The sequence below is a fragment of the Carlito syrichta genome, unplaced genomic scaffold (genome assembly GCF_000164805.1).
Source record: "Carlito syrichta isolate Samal-C Ts95f unplaced genomic scaffold, Tarsius_syrichta-2.0.1 Scaffold316474, whole genome shotgun sequence".
In the NCBI taxonomy this organism is placed as follows: domain Eukaryota; kingdom Metazoa; phylum Chordata; class Mammalia; order Primates; family Tarsiidae; genus Carlito; species Carlito syrichta.
This window is the reverse complement of record NW_007260570.1, coordinates 581,127-592,139: the sequence shown is the minus strand read 5'-3', so window position 1 is coordinate 592,139 and position 11,013 is coordinate 581,127.

The following is an 11,013-nucleotide window of genomic DNA, read 5'->3' as shown; positions in this document are numbered from 1 at the left end:
TGAATTCACCATGCTGGAACTCTCAGGAATCCTGCCTCACACGGAGTCAATGAGCAAGACCAGGGATATTCTCCAGATATTCCAGGGCTCAGAAAGCCACCACTGGCTGTTGACTTCTTTGTTGACCCCATCTCCTCCCCCCAGGCTCTGATAAATGCATCAAAGAGAGAGAGGTTCTTGTCACTCCTTTCTTCAAGTTGAGCTTCAATTTATCTTCACTTACATGCTGATCAGGTCTCCACTCAAACTGTGCTCAGCATGCTTTTTCAGGAAAATTCTTCTCTGTTTTCCTTGTTACCCCTAAACTGTAGCCAGAAATTCTTCTTCCTTTTTTCCACAAACTCTTCATCTTTTGTTACATATAAACCTTTGCTCATAATTTGACTTGTACATGGACTTTCATTTTTAAAAACCTCTAATCCTTAAATGTCCAGTGAAAGCCTTTTTCTCAAAGTCCAGCCCAGGGTACTTCATCCATTAAAACCATCTAAACTGGCACAGTTTAAAAAGTAAATAACTACTTTTTATTGAAATATAGAATACATCTAGAAAAATATAATCCATAAGTATACAACTCTTTGAATATTCAATAATGGAAAACATCCTTCAACTCTTGGTCAAAGTTTTCAACAGAAAGAAAGTAAACAGAACATGATGACACCCATAATTGCCTCATGTCCCCTTCTAGTCACAACCTCCCTATTTAATGTGTACAATTCAATGAGTATGAGCATGTGAACAGAGTTGTCCAACCACCATCACAGTGCAACTTAGAACACTGTCATGAATGGCACCCTGTAAACATTAACACCACTCCCCACTCTCACCACAGACCTGGACAATCATTAATTGACTTTATATCTTTATAGATTTGACTATTTTAGACATTTCATATAAATGGAATAATGAAGTAGGTGGTCTTTTGTGACTGCCTTCTTTCACTAAACATAATCTTTTCAAAGTTCATCCAGACTGTATCAATACTTCATTGCTGTTTTTGTCAAATAATAGTTCAATGTATGGATTTGCCATACTGTGTTTATGTATCAGTTCAAGGGCATCTCAGTTGTTTCTACTTTGGGGTTATTATAAATAATGCCGCTATGAATATTAGTGCACAGATTTTTTGGTGAACAGGTTTGTATTGCTCTCTCTATGCAGGAGTGAAATTGCTGGGTTACATGGTAGTCTATGTGCAAAAATTTGAAGACATTCCAGATGAATTTCCAAGATGACTGCATTGCTGTATGATCCCCGCAGTAAAATATAATTGTTCTCATTTCCTCACATCCATGGAAAACAATTGTTATTGTCTTTTATTTTGTCCATCCTTGTGGTTTTCATTTGATTTGCATTTTCCTAAAGACTAATGATATTTAATATTTTCTGATATTTTTATTTACCATTTGCATATCTTCTTTGGAAAAGTTCATATTCAGATTCTTTGCCCATTTTTAATGGACTATTTGCCTTTCTATTACTGAGTTGTAAGAGTTCTGAACATATTCTGGAGCCAAGTCTTTCATCACATATATGATTGTAAATGTTTTCATCTATTCACTGGGTGGTCTTTTCACTCTCTAGATGGTATAATTTGCAGCACAAGCACTTTTAATTTTTGTCAAGTTGTATTCATGGTCATGTTCATTTTTCTTCAATCTTTTCTCTCTCACATTGGAAATTTTCTTTTCGCTTATCTTCAAGTTTGCTAATTGTATCTTCTGCCAACTTGAATATCCACGTCAGTTATTTTATTCTTCAACTTCAAAATTTCCATTTTGTTATTTCATTTTATTTTTATTTTATTTTATTTATTTTTGAGTTGGAGTCTCACTCTGTCACCCAGACTAGAGTGCAATGGCACACTCCCGGCCACTGCAGCCTTGACCTGCTGGGCTCCAGCGATCCTTCAGCCTCAGCCTTCCAAGTAACTGGAACTACAGGTGCGCACTACCACGCCCGGCTAGTTTTTTATTTATTGTAGAGACGAGGTCTCGCCAAGTTGCCCAGGTGGGTCTCAAACCCGCGGGCTCAGGCAATCCACTCACCTCGGCCTCCCAAAGCGCTGTGATTACAGGCTGAGCCACCGAGCCTGGCCATTTTGTTATTTGAAAAATAATTTCCACATTTTAATCTAGGATATGTATTTGTTGACTTGCTGTTGTCATGCTTTCCTTTCATTCTTCTTTTTTTTATCGGAGTCTCACTCTGTTTCCCAGGCTGGGGGGCAGTTGCACTCTCATGGCTACCGCACCTCAACCTGCTGGGCTCAGGTGATCCTTCTGGCTCAGCCTCCCAAGTAGCTGGAACTGCAGGCAAGTGCCATCACACTCGCTTAATGTTTCTTGACTTAATTGTAGAGATGAGGTCTCACCAAGTTGTCCAGGCTGGTCTTGAACCCATGAACTCAGGCAACCCTCTCACCTTGGCCTCCCAAAGTGCTTGGATTATAGGCATAAGCCACCTCACCTGGCCTCCTTTAATTATTTAAATATGGTTTCATTTGATTCTTTGAACATATTTTTAAAATATTTGTTTTTTATATCCAGCATCACTCCTGGGGCCACATCTATCATTACCACTACATCCTGATTATGTTGAAATAATCTACAATCATTCTCCCTGACCCATCTAGTTTTGCATCAGCTAAACATGCAACCTAATCACGGAATGGTAAAAATCACCACCCTGTATTTTTCTTGGCTTGGATGGAGCAATCATCTTTATAATTCCTGCATTAATTTGATATTACTTTCTGGTAACTATTTTCATGGGAAAGGACTACTTTTGGCAGTTCCAGGGACTTCTACCTGACTTTTTCCTACCAAAATAGGCTTCCCATCACCAATCAAGGAATTAGTAGGATGTTTCTTTTTGTTTCTGGACATACGTATTCCTGATTGACGTTCAGAGAATGACCAGTCACCTCAGGGTGAATCTATGGTCCCATCGTGTACACACTGAGGCCTGCACTCTACAAAGCACCTCATTACCCTTTATTCTGACCACTGGATCACAACTGGATGTCTTAGAAATCAGTGTCAGTTTAGAGTCAATGTCAGGTCTTCATGAAAAAGGCTCTGGCAAAGTTTTACGTTACATACTGTGGCCGTGTTGACAGCTCCATTAAAAAATCAAGTGATCAGCCAGGCTCGGTGGCTCAGCCTGTAATCCCGCGCCTTTGGGAGGCTGAGGTGAGTGGCTTGCCTGAGCCCGCGTGTTCGAGACCCACGTGGGCAGCGAGACCTCATCTCTACAATAAATCAAAAAATTAGCCGGGCGTGGTAGTGCACGCCTGTAGTTCCGGCTACTTGGAAGGCTCAGGCAGAAGGATCACTGGAGCCCAGCAGGCGAGGGTGTGGTGGCCGGGAGCGGCCACTGCACTCCAGTCTGGGTGACAGAGTGGGACTCCACCTCAAAAAAAAAAAAATCAAATGATCGCCAGGCTCAGTGGCTCGGCCTGTAATCCCAGTGCTATGGGAGGCCGAGGTGAGTGGATTGCCTGAGCCCAAGGGTTCAGAACTACCCGGGCAACTTGGTGAGACCTCATCTCTACAATAAATCAAAAATTAGCTGGGTGTAGTAGCACACTCCTGTAGTTGAGGCTACTTGGAAGGCTGAGGCGGAAGGATCGCTGGAGCCCAGCAGGTCGAGACTGCGGTGACTGGGAGCATGCCACTGCCCTCCAGTCTGGGCAACAGAGTGAGATCCAACTCAAAAAAAAAAAAAATCAAATGATCAATCAAAAAATCGGTGGCTCAGCCTGTAATCCCACGCCTTGGAAGGCTGAGTTGAGTGAATTGCCTGAGCCCGCGGGTTCGAGACCTGCCTGGGCAACTTGGTGAGACCTCAACTCTACAATAAATCAAAAAATAGCCAGGCGTGGTAGCACGCACCTGTAGTTCCGGCTACTCGGAAGGCTGAGGCGGAAGGATCGCTGGAGCCCAGCGGCCACTGCACTCCAGTCTGGGTGACAGAGTGAGACTCCAACTCAAAAAAAAAAAGAAAAAAAAAATCTTTCCCAGGTTAAGAGTCCCCATGTCTGTGAACTGGCTTAAGAACAAGAACTTGGCAAGAGGCAGAATTCCTACTTCTATACACCTGTGTAAGTGTGCACATATATGTGTGTATATATGTGTTTGTATGTATGGGTGCAAGCAATGTGAATGTGCATCTATTTGTGTATTTAAGTATCCACAAGTGAATGTGCATGTGTACAGGTGTGGGTATGTGTATTTGTGTATACGTGTGTATATATGTATATGTGGGTATATGTATATCTGTGGTCTCGAACTGACAGGCTCAGCCAATCCTCTCACCTCGGCCTCCCAAAGTGCTGGGATTATAGGAGTGAGCCACCGCACCTGACCCATAATTTTTTTTTTTATTGTAATGACGAAGTCTCACCAAGTTGCCCAGGCTGGTCTTGAATCCCTGAGCTCAGGCAATCCTCTTACCTCAGCCTCCCAAAACGCTGGGATCACAGGCTTGAACCACAGCTCCTGGCTCTATTTTTAATTATTATGGCTATATAATAGTTGTACATATTTATGGGGTGCATGTGATATTTTCATACAAGCAAACAACGTATAATGATCAAGTCAGGATATCTGGAGTATCCATGACCTTGATTGTTTATCATTATAATGTGTTGGTATCATTTCAAGTCCTCTCATCTAGTTACTTTGAATATACATTACAGTGTTGCTAAATACAGTCACCCTGGCCTACTATCAAACACCCTGTCACACCCGCCCACCCTCCGCAATCGCTGGTATCCATATATCCATGAGATCAAATTTCTTCGCTCCCACATATGAGTGAGAACACCTGGTATTTGTCTTTCTGTGTCTGGCTTGTTGCACTAAGTATTTCCAACTCCATCCATGTTGCTGCAAATGACAGTGTTTCATTCTTTTTTTGTTTTTGTTTTTGTTTTGAGTCTGAGTCTCACTCTGTCACCCAGGCTGAAGTGCAGTGGCATGCTCACAGTCACCGCATCTTGACCTACTGGGTTCAAGTGATCCTTCTGCCTTAGCCTCCCAAGAAGCTGGAACACAGGCATGTGCCACGATGTCTGGTTAATATTTGTACTTATTATAGAGAAGAGGTCTCACCAATTTGTCCGGGCTGTTCTTGAGCCCTGAGCTCAGGCAATTCTCTCATCTCAGCCTCCCAAAGTGCTGGGATTACAGACTCGAGCCACCATGCCCAGCTGGTTTCATTCTTTTTTTCTTTTTTCTTTTTTTTTTTTTAGTTGGAGTCTCACTCTTGTTGTCCAGGCTGGAGTGCACTGACATGCTCACGGCTACTGCAGCCTCGACCTGCTGGGTTAGGTGATCCTTCCACCTCAGTCTTCCAAGTAGCTGGAACTACAGATGCACACTACCATGTCCAGCTAGTTTTTGTGATTTATTGTAGAGACGAGGTCTCACCAATTTGCCCAGATTGGTCTTGAATCCCCAGGCTGAGGCCATCCTCTCACCTCAGCCTCCCAAAGTGCTGGGATTACAGGTTGCGCCACCATGCCCAGCCTTCATTCTTTTTTTCTTTTGAGTTGGAGTCTTAACTCTTGTCATCCAGTCTGGGGTACAGTGGCAAGCTCACAACCACTGCAGCCTCAATCTGTTGGGTTTAGGCGATCCTTCCACCTCAGCCTTCCAAGTAGCTGGAACTACAGATGCATGCCACCACGTCTGGCTAGTTTTGGTGATTTATTGTAGAGACAAGGTCTCACCAAGTTGCCCAGGCTGGTCTTGATCCAGCGGTTTCAGGTAATCCTCTCGTCTTGGCCTCCCAAAGTGCTGGGTTTACAGGGTTTCATTCTTTTTTATGGTCAAATAGTATTCCGTTGTGTGTGTGTGTGTGTGTGTGTGTGTGTGTGTGTGTGTGTACACCATGTTTCGTTACCCATTGATGGACACTTAGCTTGATTCTATATCTTTGTTATTGTGAATAGTGCTGCAAATAAACACAGGAGTTCAATATCACTTTGACATATTGACTTACTTTTCTTTGGGTAGATACCCAACAATGGGATTGTTGGAGGTCTTTTCTCTGGTGCCTTGAAGAAGAATCCTTCAATATTCTGTCTCCTGGTAATCTGAGAACGGGTGCGAAAAGAAAATAAAAGCTTGCCTTCTTTTTTTTTTTTTTTTTTGAATTGGAGTCTCACTCCATCTCCCAGGCTGGAGGTTAATGGCATGCTCACGGCCACCACAGCTTCGACCCGCTGGGCTCAGGCGATGCTTCCACCTCAAGCCTTCAAAGTTGCTGGAACTACAGGCATGCACCATCATGCCCGGCTACTTTTTTTTCTTTATTGTAGAGATGAAGTTTCACCAAGTTGCCCAGGCGGATCTCAAACCTGTGACCTCAGACAGTCCTCTCACCTCAGCCTCCCAAAGTGCTAGGATTGCAGGTGTGAGCCTCTGCACTAGGCCTTTTTTTTTTTTTTTTTTTTGAGTCAGAGTCTCACTCTGTTGTCTGAACTGGAGTGCAGTGGTTTGCTCATGGCTCACCACATCTTCACCTCCTGGGCTCAGACAACCCTCCTGAGTAGCTGGGACCACAAGTACATGCCACCATGCCCAGTTAATATTTTAATTTCCTTGTAAAAGTAAGGTCGCACTATATTGCCCAGGTTGATCTCAAGCAATCCTCACACCTTGGCCTCCCACAGGAGTGGGATTACAGGCGTGAGCCACAATGCCTGGTCAGAGCATGACTGTTTGGTCTTTTGGTGTTTTTTTTATTTTTTGAGTCCAAGTCTCACTCTGTGGCCCAGGCTGAAGTGCAGTGGTGTGCTGCTCACAGCCACTGCAGCCTCGACCTGCTGAGCTCAGGAGATCTTCCACCTAAGCCTTCCAAGTAGCTGGTACTATAGGCATGCACCACTACGCCCAGCTATTTTTTTATTTATTGTAGAGACGAAGTTTCACCATGTTGCCCAGGCTGGTCTTGAACCCCTGAGCTTAGGTAATCCTTTTGCCTATGCTTCCCAAAGTACTGGGAAACAACGCTCACAGGTGAGCCAACACGCTCAGCTAATTTTTTCATTTACTGTAGAGACGAGATTTCTCAAAGTTGCCTGGGCTGGTCTCGAACCCACCGGCTCAGGCAATCTTCTCGCCACTACCACCCAAAGTGCTGAGATTATAGGTGTGAGCCACTGTGCCTGGCCAGAGCTTGACTCTTAAATCTGTAGATTCTCACCTCCCTGCCGGCTTTTAGTCCCATGGAGTCTCCATTTGAGTCATTTCCTCTTCCAGGCAGCCCAGTGTCAGTGAGTGACCCATCTGGGTGGCCAGCCCTGCGCTTCCCTGCTGATGGCTGTGGCAATGTCTTTTTCGGTCTCAGCAGTATCCACAGATGACACAAAGAACCACATGAACCAAAATGCAATCTGGTCCAAGTTTGAAACGATCTTCTTCACCACCTCTGGCATTCTCCATTACATGCCATTGTTCAGATGTTCAGAGTCTACATCTTGCAGAGCATAGAGGAGTTCTGTGAGGACAACGTGCTCTTCATGGAGATCATGGCCATGCTGTAGCCGGTGAACCCAGCTCGCCTCCCTGCCCTGCCCTCCTCTGCTCTCCTCTCCTCTGCATCTCCTCCCCTCTCGCACCCCTCTATAGGTACCTTCTGATCTCTATGAGACACAAACAAACAAAACACTCTCATTATTAATTATCCTTAGGGCTTAGTACTGTCACTCACTGTTTATCACTTTGGGTTCTGATGAATCCTGTTGGGACTAAGTAAAAGTGCCATGGCAGCATCGCTCACCATCATTATTAATACAATTATTATTATTTTGCAGAAGATATCCTACAGTGTCTCCCAAGGATTTGAGAGCCTCTGCTCACCATGTCTTCCTTAATGCTGTGACAAAAGTCTGCTCTCCAGGTACTCTCTTGGGGAATGGTCAGGGTGAGGCTGAGCTTGCTAAAATAACAGCCCAAATGCTGGCAAGGATGCAGAGAAAGGAGAATGCCCATACACTATAGAAGGGAATATAAACTGGTACAGCCACCATGGGAAACAACACAAAGTTTCCTCAAAAAACTAAAAATAGAATTCCCATATGATCCAGTAATCCCACTGCTGGGTATACATCCAAACAAAAAGAAACCAGGATGTTGAAGAGAAATTCGCACTCCTATGTTTATTGTAACATTATCCACAATAGCCAAACCATTATTCAAACAACCCAAATATCCACCAACAGATGAATGAATAAGGAAATGTGCTACATGTACTCAATGGAATATTATTCCACCATAGAAAAGAATAAAATCCTGACAAAGCCACAACATGAGTGGAACTGGAGATCATTATATTAAGTGAAACAAGCCAGACACAGAAATATAAATACTGCATGTTCTCACTCAAATATGGGCCCTAAAAAGGTAAACCTCATGTAGGTAGAAAGTAAAATGGAGGTTACTAAAGACTGGGAAGGGAGAGAATGAAAAGTCAGTTAAGGAGTACAAATATACAGTTAGGTAAAAGGAATAAATTCTGGTATTCAGTAGTATAATAGGAAAACTATGGTTAACAATAATTGGTTGTATGTTTCAAAATAGCTAAAACAGAAGATATCTACTGTTTCCAACACGAATCAAGATAAATATTTAAAGTCATGGAGATTCCAATTACCCTTATTTGATCATTACACATTGTATACAGGTATCAGAATGTAACATGTACTTAAAAAATACTTGCAACTATTATATATCAATAAAAGTAAACTGCTGAATGGATTTCATGAGTTAAAATAAATTAATAATAGGTCCATTCCAACAGTTTCTTCTCCTCAAACCTTCAACTCCATCTTCAAGATTGCAACAAGAAAGCTCTAACATTTCAACCTCAGTGACAATAGGCCATCAGAGAGAGTTCTGGTTAACTTCGCAAATGCTTGAAACCACTAACTAGCCGGGCTCGGTGGCTCAGCCTGTAATCCCGCGCCTTTGGGAGGCTGAGGTGAGTGGATTGCCTGAGCCCGCGGGTTCGAGACCCGCTTGGGCAGGCGAGACCTCACCTCTACAATAACTCAAAAAATTAGCCGGGCGTGGTAGCGCACGCCTGTAGTTCCAGCTACTTGGAAGGCTGAGGCGGAAGGATCGCCGGAGCCCAGCAGGTCGAGGCTGTGGTGGCCGGGAGCAGCCACTGCACTCCAGTCTGGGCAACAGAGTGAGACTCCAACTCAAAAAAAAAAACCACTAACTATTTGGACCAACCCATTAAGTGTGAACCTTTATTTTCCTTAGTTTAACACTCATAATCTATTCCCATTTATGCTTTCAATTTTGCCAGTAGGAACTAACAATGACTTCCAAATATTTTTGTGCATAGACTGTCTCTTCCCAGAGCAGACCTATACTTCTGTGCATCTATGTTGTGCGGGAATCTAAGTTGTGCTATGGGTCTGGTGTTAATGAGGGGGTTAATTGAGGCATTGTGGCTGTCCCTTGGGGAGAGTCAACGTCTCAATGTAAAGGAAAGACTCTGGTGTAGTCATTGAAAGATATAATAACAGAAATGTGTAGCCTTTCATACATTTCTGTGCAGGGACTGATCAATTCCCTCAAATAGGGGAAGGGCTAATTCTACAAAGAAAAGTCATGAGACAATCTAGGGATTTCAAATCATCAGCCTCACCATCTGTGTCTTCTCGAAAGTCCCCAACCTTTACTGGGGGGAAGGGTCTTACATTTTTCTTTCAGTATCCTAAACTGTATGGAACAGACTTAGGGTAAGGAGCTGAGCGTTTCATTTTGGCTGCCATCAAGACCCTTTGAGTTTGTACTTATCGCCTCAGATATTTATAGCTTCCAGTTTACCCTTTTCCTTGTTCTTGTTCCCTAACAACTTTAGAAGAATCCAGATGATGCCACTGTCTTTAACTGTCTTTGTAGCAACAAAGTAACCTAACTACTTGACTCTCCAACTCACTTTCCACTTATAACACATCATATGCAGCTACCATGATAATTTGAGTAACCCTGAAGAGATACTACTTACTTTGGGTTTATCAGTATCTCTTCCTTACCTTTCCCACATATGGTAGTTATTCCTGAGCTTCTCTAATATATGAACAATCAGTCCCAGAAATTCAGTTTGGAGGACTGCTGAGGATGTTATCGGTACCAGTGACTGTGGTATTCAGAGTACAAGAAAATGTATGTAAGTACACATGACATGGACAACTTTAGGGGATTATAACACATTCCACGAGCATTTTATGGAACACAGTGGAGTCTCCAATACTCTAAAGCTAGTCACAGAAAGGGCAAGCAGAAGGAGTCCAGACCAGGAGGCAGTCTCTTAATGGAAAAGGCCTCCCAAGGAGCACTGGCCTCTGGTACAGAGGTGAACAATCCACGGGAATTTGACAGAGTGGCAGGGGTTGCAAACTGTTAAACTTCGATCCCCTTCTGCCCTCTAAGCTCCTTTACTTGCATTTTATTAGTCAAAACCAACCAGAAGAACTAGTGAAGAGCGATCTCTAATGTGGTCTGCCACAGCCAGTGTCCTAGGGCACTAAGCAGGGTGAAGAGGAGTGGAGAACAGGTCTCAGTGGTGAAGAGAATTATGCATCCCAGTGGTCACATTGCAGCATCGTCTCTGTGCCCACTCTCTCATGACACATGTTATTGGTGGTTAACAGGCTCCAGTCCTGTCTAAAATCATGTCTCTAAAACATTCTTGGGAGTCTCTCTAGATACTGCTGTCCATAGGATGCTCATAAGACTTGCCTTCTCCATGTAGCATTCCTCGTTTATACTTTTGGGATCCAGCACTATCTGCTTCTATCACAGTAAAAACCACAAAATGAGAACTTTATAAATATAAGCATAGGCCCTGATTTAATGAAGATGGGTGTCAATGTGTGAGGCAAGCTTATCTGGGATGAAGACCAAGTTTGCTGTGTAGCATTCCTATAGAAGATTGTCTTTGCCTTTTCTTTCAAGGACAAGAAAATATGTCCAGATAGAAGAACCT